General features: G+C 38.6%; 1 protein-coding gene and 1 pseudogene across 50 annotated transcripts in view; both read left to right on the plus strand.

The window, feature by feature from the left end:
- The window catches only part of LOC117309453 (metabotropic glutamate receptor 7-like), a 141,911-nt gene that overhangs the window by 89,302 nt on the left and 30,314 nt on the right, over positions 1-22,295 (plus strand). For 38 of the 50 annotated variants that reach the window (XM_073801821.1, XM_073801823.1, XM_073801822.1 and 35 more), the window contains 2 exons: positions 4,275-4,418; positions 12,159-12,409. The exons of 5 other annotated variants lie outside the window; for them this stretch is intronic. The gene's annotated coding sequence lies outside the window, so the exon portion shown is untranslated. Of the gene's footprint in view, positions 1-4,274; positions 4,419-5,095; positions 5,404-12,158; positions 12,410-14,695; positions 15,388-22,295 lie in introns of those variants that run through there. 7 more of the 50 variants (XM_073801830.1, XM_073801829.1, XM_073801831.1 and 4 more) reach the window with 4 other exon arrangements.
- LOC117312336 (ferritin light chain pseudogene) overlaps positions 1-22,295 on the plus strand; it is a 117,465-nt pseudogene that overhangs the window by 78,889 nt on the left and 16,281 nt on the right.

Here is a 22,295-nt window from a genome sequence, read left to right on the forward strand (position 1 = left end):
TTAGAGACTCTGCTCCAGGCTCCGCCAGTAAGCCGTTGCCCTCTTCGACCTCAGTTTCCCCATCTGTGTGATGAGTTCAGTCTTGTTTAGGAGGGAGTTGCGGTATCATGTCCTGGGGCTGGCCTAGCCTACTTTGTTGGGCATCTTCTGGCCTGGGATTCTGGGTCTCAGCAGTGCTTCCTTCCTGAGCACCCTCAGCCAAAGAAAGGAGCAAAATGAGGGGTTCCCCAGAGGCAGGTTTTGGGCGCTGCAAATGAGGGGCCAGGAGCTCCACACGGAAGGGTGGGGTCTTTGGCTGGATCTGACTCCAAGCCCCAGAGGGAAACCAGAAGAGAATGTCAAGGTCCCTCTTCCCTCTCGCCCTGACCCGTGTGGTGGCAGATGTGGGCCATGTGCCCAGTCCCTGGTCCCAGGGGGTATCAGGACTATTCTGCCCACTGACAGAGGAGCGGGGCTTGGGTTCAAGAATGTGGCCCAGGGCTTAGAGTCCCCTGGGGTTAAGGAGCCAGGAGGCCAATCTTAGGGTGGCAGAGCCAAGTAAACGCCCATGGGTAACAGGGTTCATTTATATTTGGTGTTGCCAGGAGTTGTGGTCTAAGGCAAGTCCTGGTGACACCCAAAAAAATAAAAAAAGAAAAAAAATGCTGATTTTATAAAGACTGCTTTCTTCCATAGTTGACAAACTTATGATGGTACCGATGGTTGGATACTACTCTTAGAGATGAAAAAGGTCTTAAGGAATCTTCCATATTCCATTCACCAATCTGTGTTCTTGTTCAAAGCAAAATTAATTCCTTTCAAAATTAACGTATTAGCTTAATAATAATTTTTAATCTTAAAATAATCTATCTGTGAGAATGGGAATTTTGGGTAGGAAAAAGTGACAGAAGATGGGACAAAAAGAGAATTCATAGAAAGACAAAACAGAATTTTTTAAATGGTGGGTACAAACTTCTGTTTCCAACTATATCAGTTTACCTTAGGAAAACATACTAGAAAGGCCAGATAAATCATAAGCAACATTTGACTGTGAGCGTTAGAAAGCTACTGAGGTAGCCATGACCTAGAAAAGTAAAATAGAGAAAGAAACTCACTGAAGTGAGAACAATATTCTGCACATGCGTTTCTAGCCCAGTCATTTAGAAACTACTGATGAAGAGCAAAAGTCTGAGAAAGCAAACGTGGCTCCTAAGAGGTAGAAAAGCCAGTAGAACGTAGGACAATGTCATAGGACTAAGGAAACCAGAGTTGGAATTGAGAAATAACAAGGCAGCTAGAATTTTAAGGACCAAAATCACAGAGAGAGTAAAGATTCAGAGAACGGAGCTGCATTCAGCAACAGTGTTCCCTTGCAGTATTTTCCATGTATAAAAGGTAGACAAGACAAGATGCTAAGAAGTCAAACAAAAGCTAACTGAAGTCAAAGCAAAGACTTAGTTGGCTCATAATGCTGAAGAGACAAAATTGGGGTTCAGAACCTATGAAAGATTTGTGGCCCAATGGAAAACTAATGATACGAATTAGGACACTGGAAGTCTCTACATATGTGTGTGTGTGTGTGTGTGTGTGTGTGTCTGTCTGTCTGTCTGTCTGTGTGTCTGTGTGTTAGGAAGGTTGATGCAACATCTACATTGAACCTTATAAAGAAGGAAAATGAGTATGAAGTTGGTCCAGGTGACTGAGGTGATCTTCCCCTACCTAAGAATAGGAAATTCTCTCCTCAAGAAAATACAGTTGACCCTGGAACAATGTAGTATTTAGAGCCGCTGATTCCCTGTGCAGTCAAATATCCACATACAACTTTATGGTCGGCCCTTCTTATCTGTGGTTCTGAATCTGAGGATTCAACCAACCACAGCTCATGTAGTACTGTATTACTTATTGAAAAAAAAATCCATGTATAAGTGGATCTGTGCAGTTCAAACCCAGGTTGTCCAAAGGGCAACTGTAATGTCATTCAGATTCTCTACAACTTGTCATATCCCAAGTCTGGTATTCACTGAAGAACCACCAAGACTACCAAGAAAAGGAGAATTAGAATAAAAAACAAAACAGAATCAGAATCATAGATGACCTAAACATTAAATTTCATACATATTTTGGTAAATATTATCAAGGTCAAGAAAATAGATGACAAGGTGAAGAATTTAACTTGACAACTAGAAACTAGAAACTGATTGAAGTTGAACTGATAGAGTTAAAAATTATACGAAATTTAAAACTCGGTAGTGGATTGGACACAGGTAAAGAGAGGTAAGTGAACTGGAAGATAGAGTAGTAACAATATAAAGACTAAAGCACGGGAAACGAAAAGAATAAAAAGTACACATAAGCGCATTTGAGACATATGGGCCACAGTAAACATTTTTATCATATGTGTAAACTGGAGTCCAAAGAAAAAAGGAGAGAGAGATTGGGATGAAAACAATATTTCAGAAATATTAACAGCTGAGAGTTCTCTAAAACTAAAAGGAATATATGGAGCCTTAAATTCAACAAGCACTAAAAAAAAAGCAACAAGAACAAATACAAAGAAAACCACACCTAAGATCACCACAGTACAATTCATGAACAGCAAAGAAAAACATGACATCTTAAAAGCAGCCCGACGAAAAAGAGAGAGATTACTTTCAAAGGAACAATAGGATTAAGATTACAGTTTACTTCTCAGCGAAACTGAATGGATACTAGAAAATAATGGAATAACATTTTTAAGTGCTAAAGAAAAGAGCTGCCCATTGGGAATTCTAGAGGCAGAGAAATTGTTGTTTGGAAGGAGAGATGCAATAAGGAAATTTGCAGACAAACAAAATTTAGAAAATATTTTCTCATCAGAACTGACTGAATTAAATTATAAAGGGAGACCTGCAGGCAGAAGGAAGATTATCACAGATGAAAATAAGGACTTTATAAAGAATTATGTATAACAGAAAGGATAAATAAGTGGATAAACCTAAATAAAATCTAACAACACAAAAGGGTAATAATAAAATATATCAAAAATTAGAATGCATTAAAACAAATGGAAGAGGAAAATATAGTAAAAGAAATTTAAGATTTCAGCATTGCCTGAGAAGCAGTAAAACAGCTAATAAGTCATGGTACATGTGTAACTGCTACTTATATAAAAATAACAAGCTAATACAAGGCAAAACGGAATTTGAAGAAATCTCAAAGGAAGAAAGAAGAGCAAAAGGAACATAACAAGGTGGGACAAATAGTAAACAAGGAGTAAACGATCTGTAAGAAAATACATTAACTGTAAATACTCAAATGACAAGGATTATTGAAACAAACAAAAAACCTAATTCTATGCCACCTACAAGAGACAAGAGTCAGATTGAAAATGAAAGGATTCAACAATTATGTCATAACAACAATAAGTAAAATTGAAGAAGATTTTTTAATGTTAACATAGATTTGAAAGCAAAAAGTATCACTGGCGATAATGCAGGATAATAAAACCCACTGTTACTTTACAAGGAATATATTATAAATCTACACTTCAATGCAATATATGAAGGGAAATTCCAAAAATCTAAGTAGAAATAGAAAAATCTGAATTACCTAGATCAGTAACATAGAACCACAACAATAAATCAGCAGATTATACAAGATCTGAATACCATCATTAAAACTTTGGCCTAAATTTATATAAAACACTGTACCAACAATGATGGAATATATATATCCCGCAGAAATTTTTAGGTGCACATGGCACATTTATAAAATTGACTATATTCTGGTTATAAAACAAGACTCTGAATAAGCAAGAAATTTAAAACTATATAACCAATATTTTAGCAAATAGTTGGATATTAAAGACATACTTCTGATCATTATGTAGGTCAAAGATAAAGTTGCAATGGGAATTAGAATTTTATTAATTGAATGATAATGAAAACATGCCATAACAAAACCTGTGGGTTGCAAATAAAGCTGTGGTCACAGAGAAGTTTATGTATTCCAATTATACTCTCTAAATGTAAAAGGGAAAGGAATAAAGCAACTAGAAGATAACCTATCACCCTGAGGTAGGCAGCTCCTGAACTGTACCTGGTGGGGAAGGCAGGGCAGAACTTCAGGAGGCCAGCTGAGAGCACGGTGAACACCATGTCAGGAGCAGTCTCCAAGAAAGAGAATTTAATGTACAAAGGGATGACTAAAATATATTTAAGAGCTAGCACCCTGACCCTTCTTAAGGATGACTTACGTTGCTGGGGAAAAAATAAGAAGTGCTCGATGTAGCAGGTGAATAGCTTTATAATTCCCAGGAGAATCTTGGTACCAGGACCACACAATGAAGAACTTGGAGTCCCCATGGCTAATCCAGCAGAGAAAAAAGGAGGAACAGAGATGCGAGAGAAAATAAAGGGAACTCTTGGTGCAATTCGGTGCTGCTGCAGGCCCAAGTCCAGGTATGTGCTCTGTCTCTCCACATCTTAAATAAAAGCCACCATGTTCCTCAGTCTTTCAGGTACTTAGAATTTCTCTTTAGAACCTGAAAATGGGGTCAGGTTTCCGGTCTGCATTGCTAGAGTACAAAATAGAGGCAGGATGTTTGAAATAGTTCTCCATCTGGCAGAGGAGGCCTTGAAGCTGTGAGCCACTCGCTGCAAACCAGCAGGACATGAAGGATTCTTGAAGGATTCTCCCGTGGGGGCCCAAAGGGGTTAAATGAGCACTCTTTGACTTGTACTTGGTGGTCCCAGAACTTGACTTGGGCTTGGAGACTTCCAGGAAAAGTCTGCCTTCCATCTACTGGCTTGGGTTTCTTGGGCTCTCTGCTCCAGGCTAATCCCTTCAACCTGCTTTTCCCATTTCTGCCAATAATCCCCCTCTCCAGACCTTCCTAATGCTCTTCTGGGGCAGGGGGGAGACTTACTGAGGGCAATGTTTATTTCTAGAGGGAGAGGTGACCACATGACTTCACACTGGTCGTCCCCTTGATTATTCAGTTTCTGTCTAGATTAGTCGTGGGTGTTTGTGCACCCCAGCCTCACCCCCAGGAGGCTTTAGAACACTGTCCTTATCTCAGCACTGAGCCTCTATCTAGCCTCCTTCCCTCTCTCTCCTTACCCATCTTTACCCACAGACTCGCAGGCTTTCTGGACCTCAGAGGAAGATAAGCACTTCACAGAACCTCTGCTACAGAACCAAACATATTGAAATGACTCTTTACGAAGATACTGAAACAACAGAAAAAGAATACATGATGATTGTTTCTCCTGAGGGTTCAGTTACCTAGGGGGCCTTTAGCAAACTTTGACTGATAAATCTAACCTTTCCTTCCTTGGCAATAGTTGATAACACTGTGAGGAAAACAAGTTAGAGAATGGAAAAACAATATTTGGATTTCAACGAAATAATAAAGATGCAGGGACTATCTTTGACTTTTGCAAGGTAAGAAGAGAGTTTACATTTTGATTATTTGATGGCAGGAATCCCTTTTACAACAGGGCCAGTCTGCATGATGCATTTAAAAATCAACCTTTTCAAATATAGCCATAACCCCCACAAGATTTCTTGATTTCTCTGGGGTCAGATAAACTGTCACATTTCACAGTGGTGCCCTGTACATGAAAATGATAAACATAACCTGGAAGCACGGCAGTGGCTAAAACTATGGAGCTGGCAGCCATTCGCTGAAAGGATTTTTTGCTTTTAATTCATTGCATAAAATGCTAATGTCCAAATTCAGGCAGGTAGATCTTACCAACCATCAAGAGCTTCAACCCTGCTAACAGCTAAGTATGCACTTTTAAACCCTACTTTGACTGCTCCAGAAACTTACTGGGTTTCGTTAATGCCTCTGTTACTATTTCCTTTGTGTCGTTTTCTTTTTCTTTAAAAACACAGCTGTGTGATCTTGGGGAAGTTATATTATTTCCTTGAGACTTGGTTGCCTTCTCTGTGCATATCTGGGTATAATTTTAGTATTGCTCAATAGAATTTTTGGTGATAATGAAAATATTCTATATCTGTACCATGCAATGCAGTATTCAATAGCTACATGGAGCTAATAAACATCTTTGAAATATGGCAAATGCAACTGAGGAACTGAATTTTTAATCTTATTTTTAAATTTGTTTAAATATAAATAATGCCATGTGGCTAGCATCTGTTGACAGTACAGATCTACATAATATTTTAAGGACACTCTCCACTCAAAAACTCTACCATTCATTAACTCAACCTAAATATTTTTGCCCTCTGACAAACAAAAAATAATTTATGCTTCCCTTGAAATTTTCTGTCAAGACCTTTATCAGTTTGGGGACATTATATTCTTAAAATTGACTTTGCTTTATGAAACTTTAATAATGCTGGAGTTTCCTGCCCTTGGTAACACCTTTGTGTTGATGGGAAATATTGTGGATGATCAAGGACCATTTCAAGAGATCATGGAGAGAAACCTCCTTCTGGATTTAATTTCATTATGAGGATGTCAAAATGCTACATTACTTAAAATAAAACCCGTACCGTTTTTATGCTAAGTTATAGTCTACATGTAGATGGAAAAATGTTAAAAAGATTTTTAAAGAACTGCGCATCTGTTTTTGAAGCTGATTTGCCTCTTCAAGGCTTGCTAGCACTTTATCCATCTCAGTGCTATTTCACTTAGTAAACAAATGCAGTTGCCATAATTGCTGCATATGTGTCTGTGTTCCCTTCTAGGCTATATGTTTTTGAAATTAGATACAATATTTATATCACAGGCCCTATGTATAGCACAATACCCATTGCTAATTCAGATTGTGTTTTAAGATATGAGACAAAATGTAAGACTTTTATTATAGTCATAAACATCTAGCAAACCAACCAGAAAATAAATGCTAGTTTTCAGTTGGTTGGCCGAGAACAAAAAAGTGAAGAATACCTAATGCAAAACCATATCTCTAATAACTACTGTTGGATTTAGAGCACACACATGCTAAAAAATATCTTCTTATCAAAGATTTGAGGTTGGACCTGAAAAAATTATATCAGAAGTGAAAATAATCATGTGGTCTGACCAGCGTGGATCACACAAAGTAAGTGTATACTATGTATAAAGTAGATAACTACGAGGTCCTGCTGTATAGCACAGGCAACTATATTCAATACCTTGTAATAACCTATAATGGAAAAGGATCTGAAGAAGAAATACATATATCGGAATCACTTGGCTGTACACCTGAAACACAACATTGTCAATCAACTATACTTCAAGTAAAACAAAACAAAACAAAAAACTAAGTGTAAAGGGAAGTATAGTTTTATAAATTCACCTCTGATATCCAATGGACCAACTGAAAGACAACAGAAACTACAACTATCTAGGAGACAGGACATGGCCGGCAAACCAGGCCGTTACCCTCGGTAACGGTCATACCTGCCAAAAAATATACAGACTAGCCTGCATTCATGAATACATAGGAATTCTTCATTTATCTGGCATTGTTAGGCAATGAGGTATTGTATGTTAGGAGAAGTTTTTTTAAAATGACAAATTGAAGAGGAGTTATTTTAACCTTCACTCGGTAATGTTTTTCTAAAATTAAGAAATGTATCTACTGGTGTATCTAATGTTTCCTTGATAACTCGGGGTCATCAGTTCAATCAACGTTTGCATGAATAATGCAAATGGAAACAAGACAGGCATGCTTACTGAAACTGAAAATGACATAGCAATGGCTGGAATAACTGATGAGAGAGCAAGAAAAAAGCAAAACTGAAAACAAACCGTGATCAGGAAACAATCAGTCAAGTTCTGACTTTCTGTACTTAGTTTCAAAAAGAGATACCACAAATCCCAGCAAGAGACTCCAGCATCATTAGCTGTCTTTCTGCTTTGTTTCCACCTTCCTTTCCTTTTCCTTCTACCCTAGATTGTTCCAGGAAGTGTTTATAGCTCCTTGCAAGACAAATTCTAATACTTGCTTTCTCTCACACAAACTTCACAATATGTCCATGTGGTAAATGGTGTGGAGGTAAAAGAGAATTCATCACAGGGACAGCTCCTACGAAAATAAAATTAGAAACTAGCTTCTAAACATGCAGAGAGAAGGGCGTGGTGTCAGGCACTAATTTCCTTGCGAATTCCTCTCCATTTCTAATAGACGTTCTTCTTTACCAAGATCCCTTTTTATTGGTGTCCTGTTCCAGACTGCTCCACTCCGCCCATCCTCATCCTGTAAAATACATTCACACTCTTTTGTGACCCTACTTATTTGCCCATTAAATAATCAATCATAGAACTGTCGGAATTAAATACAGAGTGAAATTAAAATACTGGAGTCACTTGGAGGGTTTAAGCAGCTCCACCAGAAAATACTGGGCATGGATTTAAAAGAGGCTGCGTGGGACTTGCTCTTGTCCATGTTCTTTCTCAAGAAGTATCTGAAATAAGCCTAAATTCAGAGTTAATCAGACTGGCCTGCTTTCTCAGGTGGACTGGAATTCTGCTCTTTCCTCTCAACTCCCTGATGTCAGTGGTACTTTCCGGAGAGGAGGTGGACTTCTCTGCCTACTGCAGAAGCTCAGTTCCCCCAGGACCCACTCCCCATCTGAATCCCACACTGGAGGCCAGATGCCAGCCTTCCCAGAACATTCGTGGCCTCCTTTCAGTTTTTGACCTGCTCAGATTGAGTCCCTCTAGACTCTTTCTGGAAACCTGATCTTCAACCCCTTTCCCTGACCTCGATGGTTACCTTCCTACTTTAGGCCTCAGGTGCTTTAGCTATAAAATGATATAGTTGCCCTTAATTCTAAAGTCTTCTTTCTAAAGCGCTACAATGTGGTGGCTCCTTGAAAATGTTTCTCTTTGCTGGTTTTAATTTTGTAGAGAATTAAAACCCCAGCCACTCTAAAAGACAGTAAGTTACATTGGATAAGGAAAGTGTGCTTTTGTAGTTAGATTAACAGGGATGGAAGACGACTTAGTATGTTTTAAGATACTCATGATCCGTTCTCGTGAGAGTCGGGGAAGAAGGGGAAGAGAGTTAATAAAATACCAAACAATTGTGACAAATTAAGTTCACCAAGATGTAGGTGATTAGTTACTACTTGAATAAACCACACAAATCCAATCCAAGTTTTCCTTTAGTTTTCTAAGAAGGATCCCAGTGAACTGAGTCCCATGTTCAGTGACTCCACGTTCAATGGCTTAGTCTTTAAAAACTGTTACGTTGCTGGAAGCAGAAATATTGCCCAGCAGTCCTAATTGATGTCTACCTATCACGCACATTTGAAATACATTTATTACTTTGCCTGATCTCAGTGTAATACATTCTAAAGGGGCAAAGAGCACACGAAAAGTTATGGAGTCTCCATCTTCTACACTGAAGTGTGCAATAAATTACATATTATTTGGCCGTGAAATTCACAAGCCATAGAAACCACGCCATTAGCAATGTATACAGTGGTAAACAGCAGGTAATGAGAATGATATAAAACCAAACAGACTGTGTAGGTTGGCACTGCTGCCAATAAAGCAATTATTAAATGCATTCATATGCATCTACGCTAGGTAAGCTCTTTAGGGCAATTGATAGGAGTTCTACATACCTGTCAGGATATTATATATAGCCCACTTTCTATGGCGTTTATTCAAAGACGCTGAGAAAGGGTTACTCTGGGTAAATTCAGACCTTTTCTCAATATAGAATTTGGTCAACATGCATTCTGAACAGCAAAATTTCACAGTATTTTCCTACACTAATTGCCACCTCAGCAAATGCAGGATTAAGTATAATGGATTATAAGAAGTTAGAAAGGAAAGATGGAAGAAAAGAAGGAAGGTAGAAAAAAGGTGGATATGGAGTACTTCAACATTTATGTAGAGTGGACCTAAAACTAACCTGAGGTTTCCCTGAATTATTAGCATATGCTATAGAAACTTAAATGAAAAAATAAAAAAATCCAGCAAGGGAAACTCAAAGATTCTTTGCTTTTTCACTTTACTGCATATACACGTCCATCTTAAACAATCTATATGCTTATATCCAACAAGAGAGCATTGTTTTGCAAGACTGTTTGGGTTCTATCAGCATGTAAAGGTCAGACAACTCAACTTTAGCAGAGTCAGCTTTCAGGTGAATAATTGTTTCTTTCAGGTTGCGAGCATTTGAATTCTCCAGAAATGTTTCCCAAAATATGAAAATTAAAAGAGTCCTAGGACAGCGTCCTTTAGAAGTTTTATAGTATCAAGGTTTTTGGAGGAGGAGTATCCTTGTCCATTATCAACACAATGATTCCAAGCAGGTCAATTTTTGCTGAGAATATTATATAACAGAACCCACTTCACCTCCATTATACTGACAATGATCTTCCTTACTTCAACCTTGTGCTTCTTATAAAGTTGAAAATACTGAGCCAAGAACAGACAGTGACAATGCCAGAGACTCAGATGTACCTATAGGTGCCTTCAGACAACATCAGCCACCCAGGCTAAAGTCCTGGTTTAAAACATCCCAACATGAATGAATCTCAAAAGCCATATGCTGAGCAAGTGAAGCCAGATCAGAAGGGCACCTACTGTATTATTCAACTTACATGAAATTGTAAACTGGGCAAAAGTCATCTCTAAAGATAAAAAACAGATCCGTGGTGGCCTTGGGGTGGGAGATGGGGATACTTTTGCAAAAGCCTAGGAGGAAACTTTCTAGGGTTTTAGAATTGTTATCTATCTTTATGGGGGTGCTAGTTATACAAATGTATACATTAATTAAAAGTCACTGAGCCGTTGACTAAAAATGTCTGCATTTTATTGTATGTAAATGATACCTTAATAAGGTTGATTACAAAATGAACCAAAACCAAAACAAAGCAGAAGAAAAACCTCTCAAGACCTTAAAGAAAATACACTGTTTTCTTCCAGGGTACCAGATTGGAAATGAGGCATTGGTCTGTTCTACCCTCAGATTATCCTTAGGATTATCTAGTCTATTTTAAAGCACTAGAGTCCCCTATCAGGAAAACTCACCCCACGTTTAATTACTTTGATTTCTTCTGTGCCTCTTCTCCCAGCACAGTGAAGCCATTCACGGAAGAAAAACCAGCTTTTTCCAACTTTGCATCACCATATATTATTTGCAAAGCTATTATTTATAGAATAAAATTTGGCTACACTTTGTAAAAATCTAGCTTTTTGAGGCTTACAAATCTTAACAGTTAACCTATTGCCTCCACTGGAATTTGGAAAAAAAATTATATTGAAAATGAATAGCTGAGAATTGACATTTTTGCTTTTTGTGATTTTCTCTTCCCCTAAGATAGAAGTGAGTAGGAATGAGAAACACATACATAAAGAAAAAAAATTATCTTGCTGCCTTTGCATGGTTATAATTTATAGGAGGCCCTTTTCAACAATAATCTATTATCAGAATCAATAAAATATAATCTCCATGAAGGCCAGGCCAGGATATTTGTCTCTTTTTCAGCAGATTGCAATACAAACCACATTCATGGATATGCTTCTTGATGATCTTTGTAATACTGGAACAGTTGCCCATTTCCTCATGCCTCTTCACCTTAACTTCAACCTGGTTTTTCACTTATGACCTCACATTTCCTTCTCTATCACTTGTTTGTGGGCCTCTTTTCCAACTCCAACTCCAACTCGCATTTCACTCTGGAACCAAAGGAAGACTCACACCTTCCTGCTTTTTAGTGATACCTCAAGGTCATTTCCATATTGTGATCACCCTGAAGAATAGCCAGACAATTGTTATTTCAGAGCCATCTGACAGTTTGTAGCTCTAAAAATTAACTAAGGACCAAATTTGTCAAAAATATCCTAGTTTAAGATTTTGGTAATACAGCAACAGTAATCGCGAAGTCACTTATGACAATCAGTGTGGGAAGCACCCTCCTTCAGGAAGATCCTTTGCCATACAATACTCTTTCCCTGTCGGGTAATAAGGAAGAATGGCCGTGGAAAGTAACCTTTTGTGGAAAGAAATACTTGGCTTCGAGAAGCCAAGCAGTTCATATCTTTTTCTTAAATTAGATTCCCCATTAATTACTTTATCCACAAAGAGGTAATTATCAGAGTTATGTAAGCAATTAAGGAGATGCTACTCCACATTCTTTCAGCTTGTTGACCTTTCTCACTTTATTTCATGTGGCTATCTGAAACATCAGTGATTTACATGTCTGTCTTTTTTTTTTAACAGATTTCTGTGTGTGTGTGTGTCCCCATGATGAAAACATCATTAAAGTAAAATATCATGAATAGACTCTTAAGAAGCAGAGTCTACTGAAAGTCCTGGAAAATATGAAAGCACTAATATTCATGGACAGCTCTACACTCTGAAAGTTACTCCAAATGTTGTTGATCTCTCTTTTGTCTAGGAGTTTTTCATATTTTCTACCATGATCATTTGTTAGTTTTATAATTACATAATAAAGGCATTACATCATACAATCTTTTGTTATCCATTGCAGTTTTAAAACTATTCCTTTCTTTGTCCTCAGCAGATATGTCATAGATTATTAGTACACAAGCAAAGACTTTCAATGTAACAGTACTTTATAGTGAGAAGAACTGTACTGAGCTATCTCTATCCTAAGACAATGCACTAGGAAAGCACTAGGAATTCTTAAGCACTAGGAATACAGAGACGATCAAGGGGCAAGTTCCTTGCCTTCGAGTATACATGATCATTATAGCAAATGCTTAAATAGCACTTAGTATGTAACTCACCACAGCAGTCTTATTATCCTCCTTTTTAATAGGTGAGCAGAGGAAGCCACAGGGAAGTCATAGGGTAAAGCCAGAGTTTGAACCTAGGTAGACTAGTACACTCTCCACGGCTTTAACTACTACATTTATATATATATATATATATATATATATATATATATATATATATATATATATATATATATATATATATATATATATATATATATATATATAAACTCCAAGTATTCCAAAGTTACAAAACACTTATCTACCAAAACTCAAAAAGGAGCACACAAACTTGCATAGAAAATAAACATGTAAAAGTTCATAAATAAACCACAATATAACCTGCTCCACATAATATACTGACTGCAGTGTCCTGGGCCTCTCCCATCCTTAGGTAGCTGGAAATTACAACAAAATAATACTTTTCACCTTTGGAAGCCACACCATCTCCCATACCAACCAACCAATTACTTCCTTAGAGAGAATAGGAAATTAACCTGAATATCATAAAAAATATATATATATATAGCATTACTGATGTAGAATCTTTGTTTAAAGACAATAACTTCAATAGCAGAGGGAACGTTACCATTGCAGGCTTCCGATAACCTCTATATTTCTCAGATTTCATGCTAAATCATAAAATGCCATATTGTGTCTGAAGCTATTTTTTCAATACTCCATTTTCTTAAATGGACTAGCAATGCCATAAATACTGAGGAACATTTTGGCTCCCAAATCCTAAAGCCATTCTGATTATGCCTGGGTGATCATGGGGACGTCATCGGAACTACCAGAGGACTGGCTGAAATACCAGTGTTCTGGCCAGCTTACAAATTAGAAATTATACAGAATCCAATTTTATTTTTTTGTTAAGTAATTCCTATGAGGCTGTTGGGATGTCAGTGTAAAGTCCTTTCATGTGTAATCTTTATCCATTAGATAGGGAACAATGCCAATCCCCGTCATAAATACTTTCACAACCTGACACTGAAAATCCATTGCAGGGCATAGGACCTGCAAATAGGAGGTGAATCACACACATCTACTCATTCAGACAATCCACAAATATTCATTTTTAAGTCTACTATATGCCAATAATGTACCGGCCTCTCAGATGCTAGACCATGCTAAATGCTGAAACAGACATACTCAGTTCGGGCCCTCCTGGAACTTATTACCTACAGAAGTGCCTTCATTGTAAATGGTCAGGTCTCAGCCAATGCTATTATCATCAGCAGGTGACCAAATGATACAGCTTGCTTTCTAAACAAGCTCCACACTGTTTGCTTTCAACATATTTGCTTTCCTTCAAGGCACATAATCCAGTGGTCAGTTTCTCCCAGTTAGTGAGGTTTGGGGAAAAGGTACCCAGTGAACAATTCCCTGTGGCCTCACTCTTTCCTCACACTCTCCTCTGTGCTTTTGAGCTAAAGAGACCTGGATTAAAGTCATTTGTTCTAACCTTATTATTTTAAAATACGGCTGCTCCTGCTTTGAGGATTTCCACTGGACCAACAGAGCAGCAAAGCAGCACTGAATCAGAAGCAGGTAAATTTCAAAATGACAGCTCTAAACATATCCACTCTCCTTTTGTTCTCCTCCTATCCCTTTGCTCTGAACACCTCTGCCCTGAGGCTTTGCCTTTACCCTTCTCTGATTACTGCTCCAAAAGGGTTTCCAAGAGCAGGGAGTATTTATGGCTTCATTTGCTCCCAAGTCCTTGGTGGAAAAGGATGCTTGCTTCCTGATTCTTACTAATTCCACACTCACATCATCAACACAAAAATCATCATTAAAAAAAAATTTCCTCAGCTTCATATTTCTTCTGGGCCAACACTGAAAGAATATTTTCAAAGAAACAATATCCTCTCTCCTTTGCTCTTCTGAGTTTCACGTTCTTACCTCCAGTCTCATTTTCAACCCTTATTATGGGATGCATCACAAAAACAGAAGAAAGTTCATTGTGCTTTCCTGTACCAGCTAATTATTCTAATTTGTTCTGTCTCTACCCAACAGAATGCGAAATCAACACAAAGCCTGATTATGCGACCTCTTCCAAGGGAATGGTCTGAGAGTTGTCTATTTACTAATGAAGCTCAGTGTGTATTAAGGGTTGACTGAAGCAATCATCAGGAATTTTCATCCCTTAAATTAGTCTTTTCTACCAGATGCACATCTTTCATTTCGGATAATATAACTTTTAAGTTCAGGATACAACTGGACAAAAGAAAAGAAAAAAAGGTAACCAACACAACATTTGCAGTAATAACACAGTAACAGCTATCATCCTTCCCTGAGGAATTCAGCCTACTTTATGGACACAATTTAGTACAAACTCATAAGAAAGCTAACAAAGCCCCAAACCACTTCACAAGAGCGTAGAGAGGTAAAGGTCAGAAATTATTACCGCCAGACCCAGCAGACAATGGCACCTACCGGAAAGAGCACAGGACAGGAAAACCTGGAAGCCTGTGTTCCAGTTTCGGTTATTCCTTTAAGCACTAGTACGATCTGAGTGAACTCAGCCTGCCCTGCTTTTTCCGTTTATAAAAACCTACATCATCCTCTCAGTAGAATGAAATGCCACATCTGAAAAGTTGCAGATCTCTTTAGGAAAGAAAAAAGCTCATGCTTTCCAACCAAAATGGAATAATTCAGTCAATGGAGACTTGATAAAAATTTGCCATAAAGCAATTGTTTACTTGAAATCTATCTTTTGTGGTATATTTATTGGGGTAAGGAGTGTAAGCAAATCATAATTAGAGTTACCGATTATTCCAGAAATCAAGGTCATTGAGTTCAGATTCCAACTTTGACCCTGACCCAGGCTTACAGAGATGTAAGATGTCCCAATACCTCATACCCACCATACATGGGAGAAACAAGGTATGCAGACAGATCCTCTTATAAATATCCCATATGTCGTGGTTTTAATACAGGGTCTCAGATTCACTGCCATTCTTCGCATCCAGATTGTGGGCGTTTTCCCTTGAATTTGGGCAGGCTTTCCATGGCTTCAAACAATAGAGCAGGGGTCAGTAAATTATGGCTGGTGGGCCAAGTCTAGGCCTCTACCAGCTTTTATAAATGAAGCTTTATTGGAACACAGCCATGTTCCTTAGTATATGTATTGTTTGTGTCTGTTTTCACATCACAGCAGCAGAGCTAAGTAGTTGCAAAAGAGACTGTATGGCTTGTAAAGCCTAAAATATTGACTGTCTGACACTTTATGGAAAAAGGTCTCCAACGCCTGCAATAGTATATAATGAAAGTGATGCTATGTAACATCTAAGACTAGGCCATAAAAGGTCATGCAGCTTTTGCATGATTCTCGTGGAATGCTTCAACCCTGGACACTCATTCTCTTGGGATACTCTATCTTGAATCCTAACTACCACGTTATGAGAAGTCCAAGCCACCTGGGCAGCCATCTATAGGCACTCCAGTCAACAGTCCTTGTTGGGCCCAGTCTTCAAGGGCCAGACATGTGAATTAAAATTACCTAGATGATTCCAGCTCCAGCCATCCGAATCCTCATGAGCTGAGGTTTCAGATATCAGTCATGGAGTAGAGACAAGCCATCTCCTCTGTGTACTGTTTGAATTGCTGACCCACAGAATCTGGGCACATATTAAAATTTTTGTTTATTTCACCACTAAGTTTGGACTTCTTTATTATGTAGCAATAGATAACTATAGCACTGTGTCCGTACACAGGAGATCTACATTTCACAGAGCACAGATTTTTAGATGTGAATGTTGACTGCTCAGTTTCTAAGGAGAACGTATACACACACATAGGTACAAAATGTTTATGCATATGTAAATATTAGACCTATATAAACTAATCTATATTATCCATAAAATGAGGGGGCCTTGATAATGGCTAACATTATTTTTCGGTATTTATTGTGTTCCAAGAACTGATAAATTCTTGCATTGTATGAATTTTCTCTTTCACCCTCATAGCAACTCCCTGAGAGAAGTAATGGTATCTCTTATTTTATAGATGAGAAAACTGAGGCAAAAACAGATAACATGCTCAAGAGTACTCAACAAGTAAATTTTAGAGTCAAGATTTGAACCCAGGTTCTCAAGTTTTAGATCCCTTACTCATACTCACCAAGCTATATACTGAGGAAGGGGATGAAAGCTGACACCATTACCTCATGCTCAAGAAGTTAGACAAACTTAGCAGGTATGGTTGAAAGAAGACAGAACTTGGAGTCGTAAGTCCAGAGCCTGAGTTATGAGATGAATTCTCCTCTCATCTAGATATAGGTTTGTTTTTAGAAAATGAAGAAGGTCACTGCATATTTTGATTGTTAATTTCTGTACTTAATGATTACCAAAGACTGGAATTTTACCAGGGAGCTATTTTGCAATGACATAAATTATTGATTCAAACTCAAACTTTTATTATAAATTATTGATTCAAAATCAAATCTTTATTAAGTCTCCCTTGCATCAGAAGTTTTTCCCACTCTTCATTTCTTTGAAACCCTTTCCTGTCTACTCTTGGCCAAAGCTTGAAGCCTAATTTAACACTTGGAAATAAACTAATGAAATAGTCATAACACAGCAATTCCAATGCCTACTGAAATGGAAGCTCTAAATAATTTTTCAGATAATTTAGGAGATTAAAAATATTTACATCATAGATGCAAAGACAGAAGTTACTTGTGTAATAAATGGTGAGACAAAAAGTTTCTGGTCAAGTAGATTTGTTTATATATGATCACTAATCTGAGTTCTACCCCTGTGCTAAAACCCAGTGACAGGTTGCATACAGCTTCTAAAGGGATAGTTCAGTGCATTGGGTCAAATTCATGCCATAAAATGTGGTATTAATAGTAGTACTAGAAGACAGAGTGACTGTCTTCTTTGGGACATAGATGAAGACCCCAAGATAGACAATATCAAGGACAAATTATGTAGAATAAGATATTATCTCAGTCCTTGGAACATGTCATCCAGGATAGAACAAGAAGTAGATTTATTATCAAGTACATGAAGCCAGAGACAGTAAGCAATGAGTGGTAGTTGGTTAAAATAGACAGGTTTTAGAAGTAGAGGCACGGATGTAGAAAACAAACTTAGGGTTACCAGGGGATTGTGGCGGGGAGGCTAAATTGGGAGATTGGGACTGAAATATACACACTACTATACATAAAATAGATAACTGGTAAGAACCTGCTCTTCTTATTAGCCCAGGGAACTCCATTCAGTACTCTGTAATGGGCTATTTGGAAAAGACTCCAAAAAAAAAATAAAAGTGGGGCTTCCCTGGTGGCACAGTGGTTGAGAGTCCGCCTGCCGATGCAGGGGACACGGGTTCGTGCCCCGGTCCGCGAAGATCCCACATGCCGCGGAGCGGCTGGGCCCGTGAGCCATGGCTGCTGAGCCTGCGCGTCTGGAGCCTGTGCTCCACAACGGGAAAGGCCACAACAGTGAGAGGCCTGCGTACTGAAAAAAGAAAAAAAAAAAAAGTGGATATATGTACATGTATAACTGATTAACTTTGCTGTACACCTGAAACTAACACAACACTGTAAATCAACTATACTCCAATAAAAATTTAAAAAAAAAAAAAGGTTTTAAGAACCATAGTCAGGGAGCAGTGTGGATTGGAAAGACCTGGCAAGAAAAATTTCTGCATCCTCAGACAATGCTCCCCAAGCTGGCTATTGCAAGGGTGAGCATTTAAGAGATCTTTGACCTAAGGAGGACATGAGATTAACAATCTATCCCAATGTGCATGAATTATTCTCCTCGGTGCTATCAGAAATCAGATGGCATCCTAGAGCAGGGGTCAGCAGATCTTCTTTGTAAAGGGTCAGATAGTAAATATTTTGGATTTTCTGTACCATACGTCTCCATTGCAACTGCCCATCTGCTGCTGTAGCACAGAAACAGCCATGCACGATACGTTAATGAATGAGTGCGGCTGGGTTCAAGCAAAACGTTATGTACAAAACCAGGAGTCAAGCGAGATCTGATCAGTGGGCCAGAGTGTGCGGACGCCAGTTCTGGGTCAGTGTTCACAGCTGAATGAGTCATGAGGCCTTAAGTTCCAGTTCTCATTGTACTACTTTCTACCTGGGTGAACTTGGGTTCATCCTTTTATTTATATGGGCCACTGTATTAGTCAAGGTTCTCCAGAAAAACAGAACCAACAGCATGTGTATACAATGTGCCCATATATACTGACAGATATAGATCTAGATATCGATATTGATACCTAGATCTATATCCATATCTATATAAAGATAGAGAAAGAGAGAGAGATTTTAAACAATTGGTTCACACAATAATAGAGGCTTGGTAAATTCAAAATCTGCAGGTTAGGCTGTCTAGAGACTCGGAAGAGTTGCAGTTCAATTTCTGTAAGTCTTCTGGCAGAATTCCTTTTTGTGACAGGGAGGTCAGTCTTTATTAAGAGCTTCACCTGATTGGATGAGGCCCATGCATATTATGGAGGATAATCTGCTTTACTCAAAGTCCACCACAAATTTAATTATGAATTTCATCCAAAAACACCCTGGTGGCATAGTGGTTAAGAATCCGCCTGCCAATGCAGGGGACACGGGTTTGAGCCCTGGTCTGGGAAGATCTCACATGCCATAGAGCAACTAAGCCCATGCACCACAGCTACTGAGCCCGTGCACCTAGCGCCCATGCTCTGCAACAAGAGAAGCCACCGCAATGAGAAGCCCGCACACCACAACAAAGAGTAGCCCTCGCTTGCTGCAAATAGAGAAAGCCCATGTGCAGCAACGAAGACCCAATGCAGCCAAAAATATAAATAAATAAAACATAAAAATTTTTAAAAACACAAAAACACCATCACAGAAATATCCAGAATAATATTTGACCAAATAACTGGGCATGGTGGCCCAGACAAATTGACATGGAAAATTCACCACCTAAGCCATAGTTTTGTCACCTTTTACTGAGAAATATGACTTATCTGAGCTATTTTGATACCTAGAAGATACCTTCTAGAGGTAATACCCTCAGTATTTTACATGGTAGGCAGTAGAGGGAATGAGCCCATTTGCCCAGTCATATGACACCTAAAGGATAAAATTCTGTCTTCTCTCTCCAACCCACAAGGATGAATGCCAAAAATACATCACTTATATCTGCTTTAGCTAACATAGGATAGGTCTGGAACAGACCTATGCTCCCAGTAAGTCTCATGAAATGCTGTTTCATTAAGGAGAGACTTTACTTGCTAAGATTAGAAGCAAAAGAGGGTGGTGGATGAAAAACTGCCCAAAGATATAAGCTCATGCAAGGAAGCAGGAGAGAGAATGGGTATCCGAAGATGTGCGCTCTGAGCCAACACTAATTCCACAGCATCAGGTTATAATTCAGGGAGCCCAACCGCTGGGGTTTTTTTCCCCTTCTTCTTTTCCCCCAGAGAGGGACAAGCATACTGACAAAGGAAGAGCATCAGTCACCACAGATAAATTGCTTTTTAGAGCTGATCTCGCAAATGATTTGGCTCAGTGTAGACTATGATTTGGCTCCCCAAACCATAAGCTAGAGCATTTCATTCCAGGTCCCTCCTCAAATATCCATGATAGGTAAAACTTTGGCATCAAGTAGGTCTTGAAATCTCCCCAGGTGAATATAATATGCAACCAGGGCTGAGACTCTGGAGAGGTAGAGCAAATTTAAATTGAACTTTAGTTAAACAGTAAAACAAGCTCTGACTCTACTGGCTGGAGCTAGACAAGGGATATGGGTTTAGTGGGATGAGAAGATAAAGGACACCAGGGAGTAAATCAAATGCTTTACACCTGTGCTTAGCTAATTGTTACTCAGATAATTCAGACAATCTTACAGCACCTGAACCCTGAAATTCCTTAGTTCTGTTTAAAAAAAAGTAACTCTTCAAGTAACTGAACTCTGAGAATCATGCCAATCATAAAGAAAAAGAAGAAATCTTATTTTTTGAATTAGTTGATTTCATATATACTGTTTCACTTTCATGATATTAACTAGTTATCTTTCTTTCCATTTTATGTTTGAGGAAAGTAAGGCTTTAAAGTCTCAGTAATTTTCTCAAGGTCACTTGTTAAGGGTGTGGTAGGCAGCATAATGGCTCCTAAAAATGCCCTCACCCTAATCCCTAGAACCCAATAATATGTTACTTTACATGGTAAAGAGGGCTTTGCAGATATGACTGAAGTTATAGGCCTTGAGATAGAAAGATTATCCTGGACTACCTCATGGAACAAATCTAATTGCATGAGTCCTTAAAAGCAGAAAACCATTCCCAACTGTAGAAAGAGAAAGAGAGAGATGTCCTAATAGAAGCAGAATCAGAGAGATGCAACATTTTGGGGTTTGTAGGTGGAGAAAGGGGACTCTGAGTCAAGGACTACAAGTGACCGCTGGAAGCGGATAAAGTCCAGGGAACAGAAACACCCCTAAGAGCCTCCAGAAAAGAATGTAGCTCTGCCAACACTTTTTTTTCTTTTTTAACCATCTTTATTGGCGTATAATTGCTTTACAATGGCGTGTTAGTTTCTGCTTCATAACAAAGTGAATCAGCTATACATATACATATATCCCCATATCTCCTCCCTCTTGCATCTCCCTCCCACCCTCCCTTCCCTATCCCACACATCTAGGTGGACACAAAGCACAGAGCTGATCTCCCTGTGCTTTGTGGCTGCTTCCCACTAGCTAGCTATTTTACATTTGGTAGTGTATATATGTCCATGCCACTCTCTCACTTCATCCCAGATTACCCTTCCCCGTCCCTGTGTCCTCAAGTCCACTCTCTATGGCTGCGTCTTTATTCCTGCCCTGCCCCTAGGTTCTTCATAACCATTTTTTCTTGTTTTTTTAGATTCCATATATATGTGTTAGCATATGGTATTTGTTTTTCTCTTTCTGACTTACTTCACTCTGTATGACAGTCTCTAGGTCAATCCACCTCACTACAAATAAGTCAATTTCATTTCTTTTTATGGCTGAGTAATATTCCATTGTATATATGTGCCACATCTTTATCCATTCATCTGTTGATCCTGCCAACACTTTTACTTAATTGAGACCAATGTCAGACTTGTAAGGTAATAAATTTACGTTGTTTTGAGTCACTAAATTTGGGATAATTTGTATGAAAGCAATAAAAAAAAAAAACAGAGGTCCTACAAGAGCCAGGCTATATATTTATACTTAAGTATTTCTGAAATGAATTTAACCTTGTGATTGACAGCAGCAGCAGCAGCAGCTTCCAAGGGATCCCACCACACACCTGAGGCAAAAGGAGCCTAATACAAAGCAGTGACAGCAGCAGGTCACTGCCCCACACTTGGGGTAGAGGGGGACTTGATCTACTGTAGCAGCAGCATAGCCTGAATGGGAACCCATCCTCCTGTGGCACTAGTCCCATCAACATTAGTCTAATCTGCTAGCATCTGCTGTGCCAACAGGCCCAACGTATACAAACCCTCCAACTCAGTAGCATTAAGTGAGCCAGGCTCAGTGTTTCCTGAAACTCATATCCAGTTGCACTGGAAATCCAAGATATCACCTACTGTTATGAAAACATAAACAATAACAGAAGACTGGGAACTTCAGAAAGAAAAGGGGAA

Source organism: Tursiops truncatus, chromosome 1 (assembly GCF_011762595.2).
Source record: "Tursiops truncatus isolate mTurTru1 chromosome 1, mTurTru1.mat.Y, whole genome shotgun sequence".
Taxonomy (NCBI): Eukaryota; Metazoa; Chordata; class Mammalia; order Artiodactyla; family Delphinidae; genus Tursiops; species Tursiops truncatus.